Here is a 21,629-nt window from a genome sequence, read left to right on the forward strand (position 1 = left end):
GCGGCCCTCGCCTCCCTCCTCGCCCTGCGGCGCGCCCGGGCGCAAGGTACCGCCGGGGCACGGGCACGGGCACGGGCACGGGCGGGGAAGTTTGCAGCCGGGGCGGGGGGGACTGAGCACAAAGGGATCCCGGCTCCGAGCGTGCCATTGTGCGGCGGGACGTGGCAGCCGGGCTGGGCTGGAGCAACATGTGCTCGGACCCCGCCGCGCCTCGCTTCATCCTGCCCCGCCATCGTTCCTGCCCCATGCCATCCTGCCCCATGCCATCCTGCCCGGGATCGTTCCTGCTATGCATCCTACCCCATGCCATCCTGCCCCGGCATTATTCCAGCCATGCATCCTGCCTCTGGTATCATTCTTGCCGTGCATCCTACCCCATGCCATCCCCTCCCAGCATCATTCTTGCCGTGCATCCTGCCTCAGCGGTATTCCTGCCACGCCATCCTGCCCCCAGCATCATTCCTGCCATGCACCCAGCCCTGGCATCATTCCCGCCCCACGCCATCCTGCCTCCAGCATGATTCCTGCCATGCCCCCAACCTCAGCATTTCTTGCCACATATCCTGCCCCCAGCATGATTCCCGCCATGCCCCCACCCCTGGCATTTCTTGCCATGCCATCCTGTCCTGGCGTCGTTCCTGCCATGCGCCCTGTGCCTGCCCCCCGGCAGGATGGGACCCCCATGTCCCCAGAGCAAGGAGGCTGCACCGGGTTTCTGGCTGGTTACAGGTGGGCAAGTTCCTAGCCCCGGCTTTGTTTGTTGCCTCTGGCGTGCCGTGTTGCTGGGAGAGCTGCCTCCTTCCCCAGCGGTCCCAGGCCTGCCCCGGTCCCTGGCACCCTTCAGCCCCCTTTCCCTGCCAGAGAAAAAAATCGCCTGGCTTTTGCAAGCATCGGCGGTGACCTGGAAAGGGGTAATTCTCCTCCGTGGGAAGCAGCTTCTCCAGCCCAACCCTTGTGTTCGGAGGTTTTTTGGAGGGGGGACGTGGATAGCATGGGATTAAAAAAAGGAAAGAAAATGAAGCCATCGGGAAAACATGTCCCTGAGAGCTGGTGTTTTTCCAGTCTGGACCTGAAGAAGCCACTTGCTTTGCATTAAGGAAGGGGCTTTCACTATTAACACCCCCCCCTCCCCTTTTTCCAACCCCCCTTCCCACCGGAGCTCCCTGCTTCCAAAGTTTTTTATCCAGCGCCCTTCTGGAAGCTGCCCTAATATTTGGTTAGTTATCCAAACAGCTGCTTTCAATGCCTGGAGCAGCTTTTACAGTGCTTGTATCTCTCCCCAGCACCTTACTCCCTCTCTCCTGTATATCTCCAGACCTGTCAAGATTAACAATACAGCCAGGAGAGATTTATATGGGGAAGGCAGGAGTACTTGGCCAGCCGAAAGCTTATTATGGTTCTCGGGGAAAGGGGTGGGAAGAGAGGAGCAACGCCGTGGCCCCGGCGCTGAACTTTATTTATTCTTGCCCAGGGTGTGGGCAGAGCTGCCGGCTGGGCAATAGCCCTGCACTCGGTCTGGAGAGAAGCATCTGCCCCAAATTTGCACTCCCAGATACAGGCTGAATCTTCCAGGGACCCCTGAGATGCGGGCAGAGGGGAGGGAAGCGCAGCTATAAATATATATAACGGGGCAGGTGGGTTTGGCAGTAAAATGCTGCATAATCTCTCCAGGTAGGTGGATAGTAAATGCCTCTGCATCGCTTTTTTTAGGCGGTTGGATTCCTGGCTCCTCGCGCGTTGCTTTTTGCTAAGATTAACCCTGTGGGCGCGCGCGCGTGCATGTGCGTTTGTGCGCGGGTGTGTGTGCAAGGTTTGCCCTGGCTGAAGTTTTCCAGCCCCTCCAGGCAGAGAGCCGGTGTCGGGACTTGCCCACCGGTTGCTGGAAAAGCCGCATGCTTTGACTGTGCAAATGCCAGATGCCAGGGTGTGTCCCAGCCCGCCGGTCTGCCCTTCCGGCCTGCCTTCCCCTTCCCTGCCCGGGCTGGGGTTGGCCTCGGCGGCGTGGTAGGTTGCGGTAATGTGAGTAAATTAGAGCTGCAGTTTAAAGGGGATTCAAGGCAGCACAGAGTGAGCTAATGCTGCGGGGCAGCGCGAGACCCTGCGATAAGCTAATCGCCTCCAGGATGCTTATGTGCTGTGCGGACTATTTTCGTCTGCCTTTATTATCTGAATGAGATGTATAAATAGTTGCCTGTTTCTCTAAGGTGCGGTGTTTGTTCGCCGGTGCCAGCTGATATGGGCTGCTGGGACTCTGCAAAGGCCGCACCGGAGGGGTCCTGGGGCAGAAGGAAGCGCTGCTCTTTTAGACTTTAATTAGTGCTGAGACCCAAGATGCGCAGATGCTCTTTGCTTAACCACCCAGAGCTGGGGGATGGAGCGGCGGTCTCCTGGGCTCCCCTCCGGCCTGGCACAACTTTATTTGGTGGAGCCGTGCCTGCAAAATGCTTCGAAATCATAGCGGCGAGGTCTCTCTCCTTGCTGGGCGAGGGCCGAGTGGGGCCTGCGGATGAGCAGGCAGGAGGTGGGCAGCCCGGGCACGGGGGTCTGACGTGGGCCAGGTGTGCGAAGCGTGTCGGTGCCTGGAGCAGACTTGCTTGTGTTTCTACAGGTCTTGTGCACGGGGATCAGTCAGGGTGGGGGGGGCTCAGCCCTGACACTGGCTCCCTCGATACCGGCCTGGCTCGCGGACGGGGCGAGGGCTGGCAAAGGAGGAGCGTGGAGCCCTCCCCACAACCAGTTTCCTGGGCATCTCGCGTCATTTCCCTCTGAATTTACAGCCGCTGGGCTCAGCAGCGAGCGCAGCCAAAGCCCTCTCCGTGCTCCCCTTCCCCTGCCTCCCCGGCGCTATAATTCCTCAGTAATTAAGTTCAGAGCATAACGTATAAACCGGCAGTATATTCTGCAGGAAGTCCCCGTGTCAGAGACTGTGAAGGTCTCTTTGATTGATTCACTCTCCCTCGGAGTTTCTCTTCTCCTTGCCTTTGGAGCTGTGTCTCGCGGGTCCCCCGCTGCTCCGTTTGTTCTCTGGCTTTGGGACGGGTTCCCGGCGGGATGAACTTTCCTGGTGTTTGCATTGAGACTGAGTGTGAAATCTGGCTTCTTGGGAAGGCTTTTCTGTCTTGGTGAAAGGGGTTTTTGGGGGAGGAGGAGGGCACCGCTCGCTGCGTGAGGCCTCGGGCTTTGCAGACCTCGTTTGCTGCTGCAAAGGTGAGAGCTGCAGGGAGTACGGCAGCTGCTCATCCTCCCATGGGGTATCACGTGGCTGCGATGCCCGGGAAGCGCTCTCGGTTGGGGTCCAAGGTACTGGGCTATTATTGCAGGGTCAGGGGGGAGTGCAGCCGTCCCAAGGGACCAAACCCGTGCTCTGAATCACCAGCCTCTTGCGAAGGGCCGGGGTGTCTTCACTGGCACGTAGGTCGGGCAGGGTATCGGGTTGTCTGTGATTGCAGTGGATCCGTTGTGGTCTCACCGTCCCTGGGGCCGAGATGCTGGGATGAATTACAGACCTCCTGGGTGCAGGTAGGCGATGCTGCGTTTGGGGTTGCAGTGCTGGAGGAGCCTGGCACGTGGACATGGAAGGGCTCGTGGACCAGGGGCAGGTGGAGCTGGGAGGGGACATAGAGGCAGCTCCCTCCATCGTGAACGGGGCCGGAGGTCCGGGGCATGCGGGGAGTGAGCATTGCTGCACCCGCTCTGCATTTCTGGAGGTCTTTGGTGCTCTGGGAAGAGGCATTGGCCCTGTCCGAAGCGCTGGAGCAAACCCCAGGACGTAGCCTGGTCCAGCAGGTTGGATCGGGGGCTCTCGCTGCCCAGATGCCCCTCGAGTTTGGGAAGCCCTGTGCACCGTGAAGGGGACCGGCACATGCCTATAGAGAGCTGAGCTGAGCAGGGCGCTTTTGCACCCGTGCTATTGATTCAGCCGGCTACGGGAAGGCGGATCGATCGGGAGAGCGGAGCAAAGAATGGGGGGGAGAAAGAAGGGAGAAAGGGGAGAGGAGCCGCCGAGGTGCGGAGGGGGCGATGGTGGGGACGAGGGAAACCTGGGCAGTGCCGCCCACCACCATCACTGCTGCCGTGAAGAGGAGTGAAAAGTTTTGTTACCTGCCACCACGAAAAGCAAGAGCTGCCCCGGCTCCGGGGAGAGGAGGAGTGAAGGTTTAATTACAGACTGGCTCTAGCATGTAATTATTAATTACCCACGGCAAAAAATAACTTATTGATTAGGGCCTCTTGCTAATTACCCGGAGCAGAATGCGGCACGTGGCGTGAGGCTAATCAGTCAGGGATCTGATGGCCCAAGCATGGAAATCCAGGTGCTGGGGGGTTGCAACAGCGGCTGCACGGCCCCCCTCTGTCCCAGGCCTAGATGGGGCGCAGGGGTCCCCTCTGCACTCCAAGTTGCACCGAGGCCCTGATCCTGCCGTCGGGGCCACCAGCTGCGCTGCAAGGTGGTCTCCTTGGTGGCCAGGAGCAGCCCCCCTCTCTGCGCCGGCGGGGAAATCTCTCCTCCAGCTTCTCTAATGGGATTGGGAGGGCTGCAGTCAGCCTGGCCGGGGGCTTAAGGGCCCAGACAGGCTTGACGGGGTAGCAGACGGGCTCCCCCAGCCAAAGAGGCTTATTACAGGCGATGCTGAGCTACCTGCTGGCTACCCTTGCAAAGCCGTGTGTTTGGGAGCCTAAACCTCCCCACCCGAACCCGCATGCGGGGCCTGGGCTGCAATGCTGTCATGCAGGCTGGACCTGGGGGGCTTGGGTTGCAGGCTGGCAGGTGGATAAGGATGGGACGGGTTTGCAGTTGCTGCAGCCAGGAGGTCCCGGGGCCAGAGGGAGGGATGAGCTGGAAGAACCCGGCGGGCACAGCCTGGCCCGTGGGCTGCGAGACCTCGCCGTACTGGCTCGCTGCCGAGGGAGAGCTGCCTGCTCCGCGCCGCGCTGCCTTCTTTATTTAAGGTCGGCTGGTGCATTAGTCGCTGCCGTGCGCGCAGTGGCTCAGGAAGGAGAGTGGCTTTTAGAGAGGGAGGAGGTGGGGGAGAACGGGAAGATTAAAATGTGATGCTCCTTGGGAAGCCATTAGTGGCCTGGAACAGCAATGAAATTTTGATGATATGATAATCGTAAGCGGAGGAAATATTATTTGCTGTAATGCAGCCGGTTAATGACTCTTGCGGGCAGCTTTGGTGCGGGCAGTGCTGGCACATGTGTAGGGCCTGTGCAGAGCTGCTTGGGGCGGGCACGGGTGCCCACGGGGCCTGCTTCGACCTGTGGTGCGAAGTGGCCGGGGTGGGAGCAAGTGCAGGGAGCTGCAGAGGAAACGCAGCCTGGTGCTTGAGGCTGGCTCAGGGCGAGTGCTAGGGGCTGTCTGGAGGCGCCTGGCTATGCCGGGGCAATCCCTGGGACTGGCCACGCCCACCCCCCCCCCCCCCCCATAGCTCTCGAGATGGGGCGTGTGCATGGTGCAACCTTCTCACCTGGCCCTACCAGTCAGGGTGCATTGTGGGCTGGGATTTGTGATGCCCGAGCACCGTGGGGTGGTCCCCCGGCTGTGATCTGTTTGCAAGCCAGATCCCCAAAACAGCCCCTCTGGACTGCCTCTGCCAGGCAGGATGCTCCTGCGGTGCGGTCCGGCCGGTCCTGCTCTGGGCTGGCTTCCCGCATGCTTCGCATCAATAGCTGGTAAATCTGGCCCCTTTGCTCTGGAGTTCCCCAAAATACCGAGGGCCGCAGAGGCCTTCGCTGAGCGCTGGCCAGGACCCTCCTCGTCTTGCAGACGCCCCACATGCCAGCCCGGATCTGAAGCCATGCAATCTCCACGTCCTGCAGCCGCTGGTGCTGGGCTGGCCCCCGGCCCCCTCGTCTTGCAAACGCCCCGGGCTGCCGGTGGAGCAGGGCGCTGCAGCGGGTGGCGGGAAGCCCCCTCGTTAGCTTCCCTCCGAGCTCATTATTGAGTAGCTCGTCACTGGTGAAAAGCGGTCAGCACCAGGACCGTGACAACTGTCAGCGCTGATGTGATTGCTCTAATGAAGAGAAACCAGCCGCCAAGCTGCCCAGGGCGCCGCGCCGGACCCCCTGCCTGGAGCTCCTGTGGAGGAGAGGCCCCGAAGGGGACGGGGGCACCGCGGGACCCCGGGAACGCTGCTCCAGTGCTGCCAGAGCTGGATGCTTGCTCCAGCCTGGCACTGCCTGGGCTCCGGGGATCCCCCAGGCAGGCCGGCCGCCAGCTAGGGCTGCAGGGATGAAGGCAATTGGGCCTTTGCAGCCATGTGCATCCCCCCGGCCCAAGCCAAGGGGCTGGGAGAGCTGCCTTGTGTGTGTGTAGGGGGGGAAGGAGACAGCAAGCTGCTCTGCAGCCCTGGCTCATGGACCCCCTGCTCCTGGCAGGATCTGGCCCCGGTGCACCTGTCTGCTAGGGCAGCCCCTACCCCCACCAGCCCCTCCCCAGGGACCTGGGGGAATGTGCATCTTCCCTGAGCCTGATGGAGTTGCCTGGGAACCGTAACCGGAGCCGGGGAGCGGGGAGGGGGCTGGGGCGAAGGGCAAGGGGCTCCATGGCAGCTGCAGCTGTGCTGCATTCCCCTGCTCCCCCCTCCTCGCTTTGCCTTTTGTGCAAATGGCAGGCGCTGCGAGAGGGGAGCGGGGTGCCAGGAAAGCACCTCGCTACCCCATGGGAGGTCCAGCTGCACTGGGATGGGAGCACGCTCGCCTCTGGCATGGGCTCGGAGCCTCCTGGGTGGGGGTCAGCGGTGGGAGCTGGAGGAGTGTGTCCCTGCTGCTCCTGGGATTTGCCCCAGAGCCTTGCTTGGAAACTTCCTGGGGTCTCGCCTTCCCTCCAGGCATCCCAGGAATGCGACAGCCCCACTCCAGCCTCTCCAGATCTGCGAGCCAGGGCCAGGAGCTAAACCCCAGCTGGCGGAGGGGGGAGGAGGCCGCCGGAAAGCTGGGATCGGGCTGGGGGTGGGTGCACGTGGCGCAGAGGACCGGAGTAGGGGGCCCTTGGCTGGCAGCGAGGGGGTTCGCTTCTCCCCAGCAGAGCTGAAGCCACGGGGCTCCTCCTGCATGAGTCACGGCATTGGCATGAGAGCCTTTTTGGAAGGGGCAAGGCCCTTGTTAGTCCTCCCCCCTCCACCCCAGTGACTCTTATTCTCCATGTTTAAACCTCGGAGACTCCTCCAGCCTCAGGAATCCCCTCCTGGGACTCCATCTGAGCCCTGCTTTCCCCCTGCAAGACAGGGGAGCCTTCTCATGTGTGCAGCGGAGGGGAAACTGAGGCACAGAGTGGTGAGGAAGGGGGGAGGCTCGCCCACAGCCTAGCAGCATGAAGCCAGGGCCAGGCCCGGTGCTCCACCACCGCGAGGGCTGAGCCCGTGCGCCCACCCGCCGCCTGCTCGGCGCTCGAGCCTCATAAATCACCGCCAGCCCTTCTGTGGAAATGCCAAGGTCCTCGCGGGAGGGGGAAGGGAACCTTGACGGCTCCGACCATTAGCGGCAGGAAGTCATTGATCTAATTTTAGCTGCAAGAGCTAATTGCTTTTTTTGCGCGGCGCAGTGAGGTGACTACCTGAGAACATCTTCCTGCCTCTAACCTTGAGAGCGTCCGCCCGGAGGAACGCGGGGCTGGCAGAGCCACGCCGGGCCCCGTCCCAGCTGCTCGGGGCCCTCCCATGCCCCCGTGCCACACCAAAGAGGTGCCCATTGCCCACGGGAGAAAAGGGGCAGGGGGGAGCGTGCTGTCCGGGTGCAAGCAGTGCAGGGTGGCTGGGACCCGAAATGCAGGCATCTGAGGCTGGTGCGTGGATCCTAGGACCGGGGCATCGCTGGAGCAAGCAGGATTTTTGGCTTCTTGGAGTTTGCACTTGGGAGCCTCCGTGACCAGCATCTCTCTTTGCATCACCTGCAGCATCTTGCTTGGAGCTGGCAGGGATGAGGGGCTGGCTGCCCACCTCTGTGGACACCGGGCCCGTGGTGAAGCCCATTGATGCTGACGTTTCTTGCGTGCGGCTGGCGCTCCATGCCCACTCCGGCGTGGCGGGAGTCTGAGATGCAGGAGGGAGCACTGAGCCCGGCTGGTGCTTGCACCGGGCACTGGGATGTCTGATCCTTTCCTAAAGCCCAGGCAGCTTGGACCGGGACGGCCTGCTCTGCCCCCTCTTCCCTCCAGCCGTGGGAAGGAGCCCCAGAGCTCTGCACCTGTTGTCTTGCACTGACCCACGCCACCGGCCCCGGCAAGGCTGCTACGCCCCTGGCCACGGGCACGAGAGGAGCAGCCCTCGGGCATGGAGATGGGCATCGTGAGGCCAGGGTGGTGGTAGCACTACCGAGGCTGGTAACGAGTTGCATCGTGGCCTGTCTTAGCTGGAGCGGGTGGGCTGCCCTTGAATTGAGCAGCAAGGAAGTGTAGGGACCACCGGCGGGTGCTGGCACCATCGGCCATGCAGGAGGCTCTCATCCTGGGATCTGCACCGCCGCCCCATGAGAAAGGCTGGCCTTTCTGCTAGGGATTTCTGCCTCCACATTTTGTCAGCGTGGGAGGGTCGTGTCTCATCCCAGATCCCACCCCCCGCGGCTGCAGGCACTCAGGGCAGTCCCTGCCTTGCCCGGGGTGTAGGGAGGAGGCTGCAAACCCAGAGCCGGGTTTAATCTCCTCTAAGTGCTGGGCATTAACTGCTCCTTTTTATGGTTGCCGGTTCGATCGCCTCGTTTGTGGCTCCCCTTCCCGGAACTGGCCTCCTCCTGCCCGAGAGGGATCGATCGGCAGCGCGGGGCTGCATCCGGCTGCGGCTGACCCCTCCTGCACTCTGCTGCCCATACCCACCGTGGCCGTTCCCCGCTGGGTCTCTTGCTGCAGCCCGGACCCTGCCTTGCAAGCATCCTGTCATGCCTTTCCCAGCAGCCCCAGCCTCCCGTTGGAAAGGCATGGGCGGGAAGAGCTGGTGGCGGGCTGTGAACGTCCCCTACCCTTGCTGGAGGGGGTGCCCGGGGGCCTGTGACTGCGGCAGGATGGGCAGCACGCTGACGTACCCCAAGCAGCCGAGACCAGGAGAGGGGTGACCCAGTGTGGCATGCACAGACCCTCCTGGTGTCCACGTCTAGTTCTGCCACTGACTTCCCCCTGTGGCCCTGTCAGTGCTTCTTAACCCCGCAGTGTGTGGTTCCTGCAGCCGTGAGGCTCATGGCAGCCAGGCCGGGCTGCTTGGGAGGATTAACGAGGTGCCTGGGAAGCGTTCACAGCTCTGCACGGCAGCTGAGTGTTTCTATTCATGCCTGCCCTTGACTTCACGGAGCCTCCCACATGTCTCTCCCCAGCCCCGCGTCGCTGCCCCCGTGGCTGGGAGCGATGCAGCGGGGCCCATTGTCCCCCTCTCCCCAGCCTGTTCCCAGCTCCACGTGGCCACGATGCCAGTGGAGGGCTGTGCTGACCCGTGAAACCTGCCCCTCTCCATGCAAGCAGCCCTCGGAGGACCCGACTCCTTGTTCCAGGGGCTTTTATGTCTGGGGGGCATGGCTCTGCCTGTACTGGGGTCCTCCCGAGACTGCATGCCGCAGCCCTGGGGCAATGCTAGGAGAATGCATGCTCGCAGGGTGGACGGGCCTGCTGCATTCAAAGGTGCAGCACGTGTCCCTGCAAAGCCCCCACGACCTGCGACTTGCCCTGTTGCTTCTACCCCCAACCCAGGGCCTCAGCGAGGGCTGGATCCCAGGGATTTCGGAGAGAGCTGCTTCCTGCCAGGCTGGGTGAATAACGCCGGGGCCGGGGTTGGCCTCCCGGGCAGAGGTGGAAACAATAGCTCGGATTTCGGCAGCCCACATCCCCGAATGCCTGCGAACAGCTGACGCAGCGGCGCGGGGGAGTCTGATGGGATTAGGCTGCACGGAGCACAGGCTGCACCCGAGACGCAGAGGCCAGGGCTGGGGGCAGGCGGCTCCCATCGCAGCGTGCTGCCGAGGTCCTCTGCCAGGTCCGCATCTCCCCCCTGGAGCCGGACACCCCCTCGCAGCTGCCCCCAAGTCTTGGATTCATGCTGGATATTTGCAATTCCCACGCGGGGGGGATGGCAGGACGCCCCGTCCCCTCCTGCACCACGTCGGAGGTGCCTGGCAGAGCCCCACGGCACGGGCCACACCCCCCCACAACCCTCACCCTGCCTGGGAGCAGGCCCCAGATGCAACGCGGAGCTGCTCGGGGCTCGGTTACTTTAGCAACGCCGCGGCGAGGAGTTAACTTCAAGAGGGGACCTGTAGCGCGTATTGATTTTTGTAAGCGGCGGTGGAGGAGAGATGGGGAGGGGGCAGGGTGGCAGCCCCCGGTGCCGCGCCGCGTTGATTTACAGCTGCGGCACTACGGAGGTGCGGGTGCGCGGGGTGGGGAGGGTGCTGCGGCGGGCGAAATGAATTGCTGTTTATTTGGGTAATGAGTTCTCAATGCATCCGCGCGCTAATAACATCAACTCATTAGGCAGCATGTTTAATTCAGAGCTCGGCTGCTGGGAGATTCCCTCCCCAGGGGCCGACGGGAAAGAGCAGCGCTTCTACCTGGGGTGGACCGAGGGGCAGGGGTGGGGATGGGCAGGGGCGTCTGCCCCTGACCATGGGACGAAGGCCGAGGAAGGCAAAAATGAGGTGGTCTCGGGGGTCTCTTCCATAAGGTCCCGGCTGCAGCAGGGTCGGGGGGCCTGCAGGCTCGGGCAGAGGGAGTTTCCCGTGCCAGGAACATCCCCGTTGCCTCTCCTGAGCACACGGGGCATGCACGGGCTCAGGCCGTGAGGATGGAGATACCCCCTGCCTTGCACAGGTGCTGGGGGGCTAGTGCCTGGTGAACCCCTGTGGAAAGCGTGTGTGCCCTCTCTTCACTCGTGTTCCCCCTGCTTCGCCCGCAGCTGAGCTCATTGGTCAGGGCTGGGGTCTCTGGTATTTCCCATGGGTAGCCGGAGAGGCCAGTTCATTAGTCACAGGAGAGCTGGGCCTACAGGAAGGGGAAATGCATATTAGCCGGCATCTTTCGGCAGCCCCTGCTGCATCCCAGCCCCACGTGGCAGAGTTGTGGCGCTGTGAAACTGGTCTGCAGAACTGCCCTGTACTGCCGGAGGGCAGGGAGAAGCTCCCTTTCTGCATCCCAGACCACCCCAATCACCTCTGCTCCCCACCCCAGTGTGGGGCACGGCCCAGCCACGGCACTAGGAGCAGCCAGATCCCTGCACGCATCTCTCCTGCATCCCCACCACCCATGACGCAGGGATCACAGGGCACCGCTCTGCCGGCCCAGAGGCTGAGCCGGGCAGGGAGACGCCCTCTCTGTGTAGCTGAGCTCAGTAATTTTATTAATCTGGGGGTGAGGGAGCTGGTAAGCTTACCCTGGCATGTCTCACTGCACCCGGCTGGCAGATGCACAGCAGAGACGTGCGAGCCCACGGGGGCTGGACCCACCCTGGAGCCCACCCTATCCCTGCCCTGAGGTTGGGGGGTGACCTGGCCACGTGCCCCTCTGGCAGCAGGCAGCATGGAGGGCAATAGCCGTACCCAAAGGCAATAGCTGGCTCCCACGATGCAGGCGGTGCAGTGCCCGGGTGGGAGCAGCCTGCACCTTTGGCGCGATTTGCAAAGCACGTGCGGTTCTTAAGGTCTGCGAGGGAGCAGATCGCTTCCCGAGGATGGCGAGCCCCGCGCTGGGGGCACGGCAGGCGCAGCGCGGCTCCATCACGCAGGCTTTGCACCAAGCCGGCGCTTGCGTGGAAGGCCTGGCGGGAGCTTGCCAGCACCTGGTGGCGTCGTAATGGGAGTGGGGCTGTGGGGCCGTGTTCCTGGGAGAAGCAGAGCGGCTGTGGGTCCTTGGTAAGGCAGAGGCTCAGCCGCTGCTGTATGCATGTGCTGGAGGACTTCTTTTCGGTTGGGGTCCCATCAGTGTCTGGGAAGCCCCTGCTCTGTCATGGGAGCGGCACCATGCACCTGCTGCTGGCCACAGTGTGATGCACTTTTTGCTGGAGGAGCTCTTGCAAGCAGCAGGAGTTGACACCTGTCCTGGTTTCACCCCCCTGACCCAAGCGGATCAAGGCTGAGTTGCCCCTTGGCTCTGCTTTCCTGCAGGAGCCAGAGCAGAGGGGGCACTTGCGGCACATACCAGGTCTCGTTTGCTTTCTTGCTTCCCCACAGAGCTGGATCCGGTGCCGGAGGCTCCCCCTCTGCCCTGCCAAGAAGCAGTGCTTGCTGCATGCCCTGCCTGGCTTTTCTCCCCCGTTCAGGGCCCGAGGCGTGATGGGGGATGCGCTGAGCAGGTGCTGGAGAGACGTCTGTGTTGCAGTAACTACCTGTGGTGTCAATCCCAGAGCAGGAGGCCGGCTCCCCTGGTTCTCTCCTCCCCAGTGGGTGTCAGGGCCGATGGATGGGGAGCGAGACCCCCAGGCTTGCCAAAAACATGGGTTATCAGCAGCAGCGGGCAATGGGAGAAAGGCGGCCAGGGTGTGTGCGGTGCCAGCTGGCAGGCGGCAAATGAAGATGTAGTGGCACCGGGGTCTGGGCGCCCCAGCCCTCGTCCGCCTGGGAGCAGGTCTTTGTGCGCTGTTGCTGGCCAGATCCAGGCTGGGGCAGGTCTGAGCCCCTCCAAGGAGAGGCTGGGCAGCGGGGTCCCCTCTCGATTCAAACTGGGGGGGAGGTGGGAGGCAAAGCCCCCTCCCGAGCACTGAGCCCCACACAGGTGACCCCTCTGCTCTTGCTCTGCAGGCCCTACTTATGCAGATGTGGGCACATGTGGGCATGGACGGGCACACACACACACACACACACACCCCCACACAGACACGGATGGACACACACTCACAGATGCACATGGACATGGACGTGAATGGACGTGGCACACATGCACCTACACACATGGGCATAGATGGGCACACACTGACACACTTGGACATGGGCACACTTGGGCACACACTGACACACATGGGATGGACACACACACACACACACCCACACACGGACATGGTCACAGATAGACACACATGGACATGGACATGAACACAGATGGACACGCGCACCAGCACACACACAGATATGGACATGTGAACACAAACGGACACACACCTAGACACACATGGACACAGACACACGTACTCATGCACACGGCCATAGACACACACACACGCATGGACATGGCCACAGATAGACACACGTGGACATGGACACAAACACATGTGGACATGGATGGACACATGCACCAACACACGCAGATATGGACATGTGGACACAAACAGACACACACCTGGGCACATATGGACACAGACACATGCACACGGACATAGACGCACACGCACAGACATGGTCAGGGACACACACGGACACATACACCCCTCTCCCCTCCAGGGCGCTTGTAGCAGAGCCTGTGCAACCCCACCCCGTCCCCCCGGCTTGGTGCCAACAGAGAACGCTGTAGCCATAGCGGGCGGGCGCACAAAGGCCCCATGTGTGTGCAAGCGTGTGCGCCACGTGTTCTCCGTCCAGGGGCCTGTCAGCTTTTCCGGCGCCGTGACAGCCTGGGCCGGTGGTTCTTGCTGGGCGTGGGGGCTTGCCGCCCACAGAGACGCTCCCCCTGGCCTGTGCACACATGCTCGCTCTGTTCCCTGCTTGTGTCAACAGCCCACCGCGCTGAATGGGCCTCTGTTCGGCAGCCAGTGCTGGCGCTGCTGGGGCCTGGCTCTCTCCAGCCGGCTCCTCCCTGCCTTTGGCAGGGACAGCGGCTCGATCCACCTCGGAAAAACCGGGCGTCGTGTGCCAGGCAAAGGGCCCAGGGCTTCTGCCCTCTGACACAGGTGCCCTTCTCACTCGGGGCATGTCCCTTAACCCGCCTGGATCTGTGCCCTGCCTCTGGCAAGCCTGACTCGGAGCTCTGCCCCGAGGAGCCCAACACCCTCCCCCGGCCCGACTCCCGCTGCTCTCGCACCCGGCTCCCGTGCGCTCGCTCGGCCCCGCGCACCGCCTGCCCCCGGCGCGCCTCGTCCATGGAGAGGCGGGTGGCGGAAGGGAAGCTCGTTAGGAAAGCATCCTGCTTTTAATTAACAAATTAAAATCCTCGTTAACAATCCAGCCTCGGGGCGGTTGGAGGCCGGGAGAAGCTGGAGCGTTTGTTATGGAAACAGCAGTTCATTAACAAAAAATAAAATGGAATAAACTCGGGCGCGGAGACGGGGAAACGGCAGCTCCCAGCCGAGGGGCCACGCCGGCTGGGCACGACCGTGGGGGGTGGCACTGCCCGGCTCCTGCCTGGGGGGCTTGGGCGGCCCCCGGGAACCACGAGCCACAGGCTGGGGGACCAGGGGCACCCGCTCAGCGGGGCTGGATCTGGCTCGTGGCCCGCAGGGCTGGGCCGTCGACCCTGGCCTGGTCCCTGCTGGCAGCTGGCTTTGGGCTGGTGTTCCTGCCTCTTGCCGGGAAAAGCCCAGTGTGCAGACACACCCCCTCCCCGGCTGGCAGGACCCGGGCTGCAACCCGCCTGCTTGGGGCTGTCGTGGGCTGCACACGTGGCTCCTGTAGGCATGTTGCACACGCGGCACTGCTGCCGTGCAGCGCTCCCGTCTTCTGGCCCAGAGGTCGCCCAGTCCCAGGCCGAGCTGGTGCATCCCTTGCTGGTCGCTCAAGGGCCCCGAAAGGCCAGTCACAGGGCGAGAGGGGGGGATCAAGAGCTTGATCCCGGCCCCCCTCGAGCCCCGGAGCTGGGTGTGAGCAGCGCCCCTGTCCCCCAGCGCCGTCGGCTCTGCCTAGCACCATTGCTCTGCTCCCGGCCGAGCCCCGTGCCTGCCAGACCTTGGGCTGGGCTTGCAGAGAGGGGGCGATTTGTGAGGGGGGCCGTGATGGAGCCAGGTGCTGGATGCACATTGGCGTTGGCTCCAGTGCCCACTGCCCTGCTAGACCCTGACCCCTGGTTTTCACTGCCGGGGTTGCAAGGTCAAACCCCAGTGCATCGCAAGCCCCACGGCCCCTGTGCCCCCCAAGGCCGCGGGACTTCCTTGGCAGGGCTCCCTGGAGCACATGGAAGGGGACACGGGTGGTGGTGGGGAGAGGTCATGGTCACTCTTGGCCTTGGCTGGGGGCTGGGACCACATAGAGGGCTGTGTGCAGGGTCTGGCCTTGCATGCACCCCCTCCCCAGTGCTTGTAGGCAAACCCCCCTTCTCATAGGGGGGCAGTGCCAGGGGGTCCCTGGCGCCCTGCAGCTGCCCCCCACCTTGCACCCTGCCCATTCCCCACCCTGCAAAGCAGGAAAACCTGATAGCAGTGGGCTGGGGGGAGCAGAGTAGAGAAGGGGGGGCCCTGCCTGGAGCCCCAGCAGCCGCCTGGAGCAGGCGACGGGCCAGGCTTGGGGACTGTGGCTCCGGGCAGAGATGCTGCTCCGCCTGGTACTTTGGGGGACCTCCCAGACCTCCTTGTCAGACGCATCTTGGCTCCGTGGTTGCCATAACAACCCTGCATCCTGCACCCCGGTGCCCCCCCGCGCTCCCCAAAACTCCCGCGTTTCCCGGGAGCGCATCTCTTGCGTGTTCCCGCCGGCCGGCTGCGCCCGCAGGGCTCTCAGCAGACGGGCCGGCAGGGCTCGGTGCCCCAGGCGAGACCTGGGGACCCTGCCAGGGCCCTGGGGAGCCCAGGCTGAGCTTCCAGGACTCTGGGGTTCAGCACCTGCCTCGAGGACCCTGTCTTCAGTGGGGGGGCATGTGGCATCTAGGGGTGCTGGGAGGGCTGGCCCCGTACCAGCCCCGAACTCCTGGGAGTGAGTGATTGATTGATTGATTGGAGAGGGGGCCGTGGCTGGTGCCCGTCCCGACCCAAGCAGCCTGGGCTGGGACTTCACCCAAGCCTGGGCTCGGGGGTGCAGTTCGCAGCAGCCGACCCCGCTCCAGGCTCAGGCCGGAGCCACACACCACTCCCCCACCCACCTGCCCGGGGAATGCTGCTTTCCTGGCTCTTCCTATAAATCACAGCTGATGGTTTTATCCTCCTGGACCGGCTTCAAGGCCATAAAGCACCTCGGCGGGACCCACCTGCCTGGGGGAGATGGATGAGCTGTGGCACAGACAGCAGCTCGCATGCTCCGTAGGGAGTTCCTGCTGGGCCGTGGGGATCTCGGGAGCCAGCCCTGTGCCGTGGTGTGGCAGGAGAAGCTGCTTTCCCCCTCCAGGCATCCGTTCTTCCCTTGCCTCCAGCGCCAGCCTGAGCAAGTGAGCAGCAATGTCGTGGACGCATGGATGCATCTTCGCTCTCTCCCCTGTGGATGTGGGACCATGCTATCATAGACCTTCTACTGCCTAGAGCTAGCAGGGATCCCCCTCTGGCATTAGGGCAAGGACTGATGTTTCCAGAGCGAGAGCTGACATCGATACCCACTGCCCGCGCACAGCTGAGTTGGCCGGCGGCCTCCGGCACGTGGCGGCTCCACCGGGGCTGTGCAATGGCTCCAAGCCGGGCCACCCCAGAGGCAGCTGCACCAGCAGCAGATGCAAGTCTATAGCGTGGTGGAGGCTCCACGCTGGGCTCCAGTGTAACGTGGCGCCGATACCCAGGACTCACTGCAGAGGCGAACGAGCCACGGGTCTGTCGGCAGCATCGCCTTGCCCAAGGACTCGAGGATGGCCATCCATCTCTGCCAGTCCTGTCCCCGGATGTGGCAGGGCCCCGCGCTCTGCTTAGCAGCCACTTCAGGTCTGCCTGCACGCCTCTAGTCTCTAATCCGGTTAACACCCCCTGCAATCGGATTACGCCGTGTGCGAAACCCCAGATCTGATCGAAGCCAGGCATGTGACTGGGATCAGGGCTGGGCAGACCTTGGCACCATGTGCTGCTGCCCCGGGCTTCGGGGGCCCGGCTTCCCCCCCTCCTGCAGGGACGTGGGAGATCGGGGCTTGGTCGCCAGCTTGGCCCCAGGTTCTTGGCATGGCCTTTGCATCACCCAGCTGGGACCTTCCTCTTCTGCTTCACCTGTAGGCTCCTCGGGGCAGGGCCTGCCTGGTGCTGTGCCCCGATGCGGTGCCAAGACGTGCAACTTGTTCCTGCATCCGCCAGCCCCTTGTCTGCTCTCCGGAGGATGTGGCAGCGCTGCCTTTAAAGGGTTCATTGTTGTCCGCTCCTGGACCAGCCGGACGCATTTGTTCGGGCACGTGTGTACATGTACATGGCACATGTGTGTGCATGTGTAAATAGGTGTGTTGTGCATGCATGACTGACTGGGCTTGCCCTCTGGAGAGCCTGAGCCTCACATGCACATGTGCTGTGGACAGAGGTCACTCTGCTGGTGTCTGCATCAGGATTGACTCCTATCAGCTAGCTCTCTGTGTCCTCCGGACTGGCCAAGCAGCGCCTGCCCGCAGCTACAGCACCGTGCACCCAGATGGATTTAAAACCCACTCGGCATCTCATGCCTGGGAGACCTGAGGCCGGAGAGGCTCCAGAAAGGAGACTTGCTGCACTTCATCCTGGCTTTCTCCTTCAGCTACCCCGCTCTGTGTCCCGTCCAGTAACACTTCCATCCCATACAGGCCCAGACACTTGCTGGTACCTTGAGAGCCATTGCATGCCCAAAGCAAAGTGGGTCAGGCAGAAGCATGCCCAGCTCGGACCATGGATGTCAGGGTAGGGCAGAGGGTCCTGAGCCCCTCCGCTCGCCCAGGGGTGGCCGTGCCCTTGCTGCAGGGACCCCCTGCCTCGCAACCTTGGCAAAGCCGTGGGCTCCCATGCTGTGATAAATCTCCATTTGATGGGGCTCAGCGTGTGCCTGTCAGGCTTGAGACGGATCCATTTCAGCCGGCAAGGTAAGCCCGCCGAGCGCTGGCACCGGCAGATGGCTGCGGGGCGCGGGGGGTCTGCCGGAGCTGCTTCGGCATAATGGAGCTAGCAGCAGAAACCGGAGGCAGGTCTGCTGGCCCGGGCGGCTGTCTCGGAGCCGATCCCTCCCGCCGGCTTGGATTTATTCCTTGATTTGGCTGCAGAGAATGAACCGGGGGCGCATTGTGCAGGGGATGTTTGTGCTGTGACCTTGACGTATTGCAATGCCCGGGGCAGGTATGAAATGCAGCCGGAGGGCGCGTGCAGCCATGGGTCCCGGGAGCCTCTGTCCTGCCAGTTGCCACCATAAACTGGGTAACGCTGCCAATCGCCTCTATTTGCCCTTGGGCAGCTGGGCATCCGTGCCACCCCTCCTGGCACCAGGAGCAGCCCCTGCGCCTTTAAAGCAAGGGATCAGCTCTGACCTGGCTCATTCCAGCTGCAGCAAGCAGGAGAGAGTTGGAGGGGGGGCAGCTGGGTTTATTTTTAAAAGCTGCCGTGGTCTCCGTGATGGGAGCGCGGCATTGTTCTGCCTCCTCCCGCACCCTCTTCACGCCACTCTGCAATCACTCGGCGCAGACCTCTCCGTATCCTGGCAGCTCCGAGCCGAGAGCCCCCACCCCGGCGGCCTAGCTCCCGCAGCAGCGTGCGGCTGATTGCAAACTCCCAGGCACGCTTTGGCCGTGACCTTGATGCTTAGCAAGGGAGTCCCAGCCAAAGCCAGCCGCGCTCACGTCACAGCGGCCGGGTGGAAGCGTCGCAAGCGCTGCTCCGGTTTGCAGGAGGGGGTCGGAGGTACCGGCTCCGGCGGGGACAGGCGGCAGCGCCAAAGAAGCTTCTCCGCGTCCCCGCTGGTTTGGTTCGCAGCCTCTTCTTGCTGCTTACAGCTGACAGCACAGGGAAGCAGGCGTTGTTTGTGTAGGGCCTACGGCATCTGGTGCAGAAGCGGCGGGGTCCAAAGGGGAGGGTTGTGGCATCTGAGGATGGGCATCCAATTCCCAGGTACCTGCTCCATGACCGCGGTGCATCGGGTGCCTAAACCCCTTTGTCTCACAGTACTGCGAGGGGCTTTGGTTGGCCTTGCTAAGTGCTTTTTTGTCTCTGTGCCGTGGGGAATGTGGCCTGGGGTTGTAAAGCTGCCTTCCCCCAGCGTCCTCTTGAAAGGATGTGCTTGGCTGCGAGCCAGGCCAGCCCTGGCACCCTTTGCCTGTGCCCGGGGTGCATGCGCAGAGATGGTGGCATGCCAGGCTCCGTGCCTCCGGTAGCATCTTCCTGCCAGGCGGCTGATGCTCACTTAGGTCCTGTGCCCCTGGGCTTGCTGGCGTTGCCTTTCACCTGGGCAGAGACGGAGCTGACGGGCTCCTCCTGGCTTCGCTACCCATTCAACTCAGCCAGACTCCCTTGCTAGCTGCACCTTGGTCCGTAGCACCTTGGGGAGAGCAGCCGCTTTGAGGATGCTTTCGGGATGAAGCTGATTGACAAGCGGGCTGGGAACCAGGTGGGGAGAAGGTGTGCGCACGTCGGGGGGTGGGGGGCATTGGGAAAGGAGGGCACCAAGCCTAGCGGAGCATTGGAAATTAAATTTCACGGCCCGGTGGGCTGAGATACCAACTCCCGCGCCTTGCGTCGGGAGCTCGGAGAGGAGATAAGATTTGATTAAGAAGGCCGCTATTAATTTATGCCAAGTACACTCATGATAACAGAGAGGTTGCTTTTAATTAATAGCCAGAAGGAGTTTCCGAGCTCTCGGGCTCGGCGGGGGGAGGGCGGTGGGTGGGGGAAGGAAAGGGAAGAGAATGGAACAAAGTAAGTTGCAAAGATGAATGGACGCGGCCGCAATTATCTGCCTTTTTTGTTCGCCCCAAAACCTCGGGAGCAGGAGCCAGGGTCGCGTTTGCTGAAGGGTGGTTGGCGATGGTGCCGCTGTCCTCTTGCCGGGGGAGCGGTGTGGGTGCACCCGGCAGGGTTCGGCCTCCGTGCACCCCGCTCCATGCTGGATGGGAGGCCGGGCTGGGCCCAGGGTCTCGGGTGAAGGCAGCGGTGGCATCAACAAACCCCATTGGAGATCAGGGGCCCTGGGTGCCTGGAGCTGTACGTGTGCAGAGGGGAAGGCCGGATGCGGCGGTCGCCTGGCGGTCTCTGTGCCGGTGCTGCAGTGCCACTGACCCCCCTCCGCTCCTGCCAGCTGCACAGATGCTGCCAGCAGCACCCCTGGGTTTTTGGGGGGCTAAGCAGGTTGTGGTGGCAGGGGCATGCCCGAGGCCAGGCCTTGCCAGCCAGAGCCCTGCAGGGAGCTTTGTGTGCCGTTTGCATGGGGCTGGGGAACAGCAACCATCGAAAATGCATACATGTACATGCACGCGTGTGCTTGCATGCACCTACGTGCTCTGCCAGCCAGAGTCGGGGCAGGCAGCCACGGGGGTTTGGGCACTGGATGCTGGTTTATTGATGAGCCCGTTAGCTCTGGTGTGGAGAGGCCGTCAGCAACGGGCAGTGGGAAGTGGCCTGGGGCAGCTCCATCTCCGATTGGCACCCAGGCAGTCACCTGCCACAGCCCTACCCTTTTTGGGGTGCAGCGACTCCCCAAAGCTGCCCCCCAGCCAGCTCTGCCCAACAGCCCCCGCCAGCCAGGCAGACCCTCCATGCAAACCCCTCTCTCCCACCAAGCCTGGCATGTGGAGCTGGCACCGGGACCAGGACCGGGACCGGGGTGGGTGGGGGATGCTGGAGCGGTGTGGGCTGCGTGGAGGCTGTGGGAAGCGCCGGGCTGGTTCCAGTGGGATCAATCAAGACAACGCGAACGGCGCGAGCGCCTCGACCCCATCCCAGCGCTGCGGGGAGCTGCCGAGAGACGCGCTAATGAGGGCCCTCGACGCGAGGCTGCTAAGGGGAGGAGGGCGCCAGTCCCGCCCCTGCCAGGCCTTTCCAGGCGCCGGCCTCTGCCCATGATGCTGCAGCTGGAGCTGCTCTTAAAGCTTTTATGGTGCATTTTAATGTCATTCCCAGACATCGAATTACTGCTCATGGGTGTCGGTGCTCTGGAGGGCTGAGCCGTGCCATCCCGGAGCTGCCCGCAGGCGCTTGGGGAGACGGTCAGCCGCGTGGCTGTATTGTCCGTGCCGAGCTGCGTCAGTCCTGGCCTCGGCGGCCAAGCACGCGGTGGGCTCTGCCCTTCCACTGGCTCGCGCGCCTCTCCCGCAGCGCCAGCGCCGCGATAAAGATGCTAATGCAAGAGAGGCCGGGAGGCAGGTGGGGAGGGCGGTGCTGAAGGTCACGGCAGGGTTTACAGCTCAGCCGGCTGAACTTGAACTCGCTGCAAGAGGAGCCGCGGTGCTGGGTCCAGCGGGGAGGCGGTGGGTCTGGATTCCCGGGGGCCGTTTGCTCTCCCCAGCTCTTAGCCTGGCAGATGTGGCTGCTCCATGCAGGCCTGGAGCCTTCACCCCTCCTGGCCTCCACCTTTGGCCCACACCAGCCCTGAGCTGGGGGGTAGGAAGCACCTCCTGACCTCTGAGCCATTGCCGGCTGGGCACGGGGACGACCCTTGCCCGGCAGCCCCTGAGCTGGGCCTGATGCTGGAGGATGCCAGCCACTCTGCAGGCAGCGGAGGGTCCCCCAGCAGACACCTGGCCTCAGTTTCCCCTTTGCAAACAGCACACGAACCCCAAGAGAAGCCCCCCAACCACAGCCTGCCATGGTCTCCGCGTGCCCAGCTCCCGAGTGCGCCAGGACGGCCGGCATCCCCAGCCGATCCAGGAAGGCCAGAGGCTTCCTTGTGCCTTGGGGTCAGTTAATCCTGGAGAGGGGTGCTGCCCCTTCTCTCCCCCCCCCCCCCCCCCCGCC

At 63.1% G+C, this 21,629-nt stretch overlaps 1 protein-coding gene across 2 annotated transcripts in view; it reads left to right on the forward strand.

Annotated features, from left to right (window-relative positions):
- Positions 1-6: 6 nt before the first annotated feature.
- Positions 7-21,629, forward strand: part of SDK2 (sidekick cell adhesion molecule 2) — a 70,780-nt gene continuing 49,157 nt past the window's right edge. For both annotated transcript variants that reach the window (XM_025210922.1, XM_006029470.2), the window contains exon 1: positions 7-46. The gene's annotated coding sequence lies outside the window, so the exon portion shown is untranslated. The remainder of the gene's footprint in view (positions 47-21,629) is intronic.

Source organism: Alligator sinensis, unplaced genomic scaffold (assembly GCF_000455745.1).
Source record: "Alligator sinensis unplaced genomic scaffold, ASM45574v1 scaffold282_1, whole genome shotgun sequence".
Lineage (NCBI taxonomy): Eukaryota > Metazoa > Chordata > Crocodylia > Alligatoridae > Alligator > Alligator sinensis.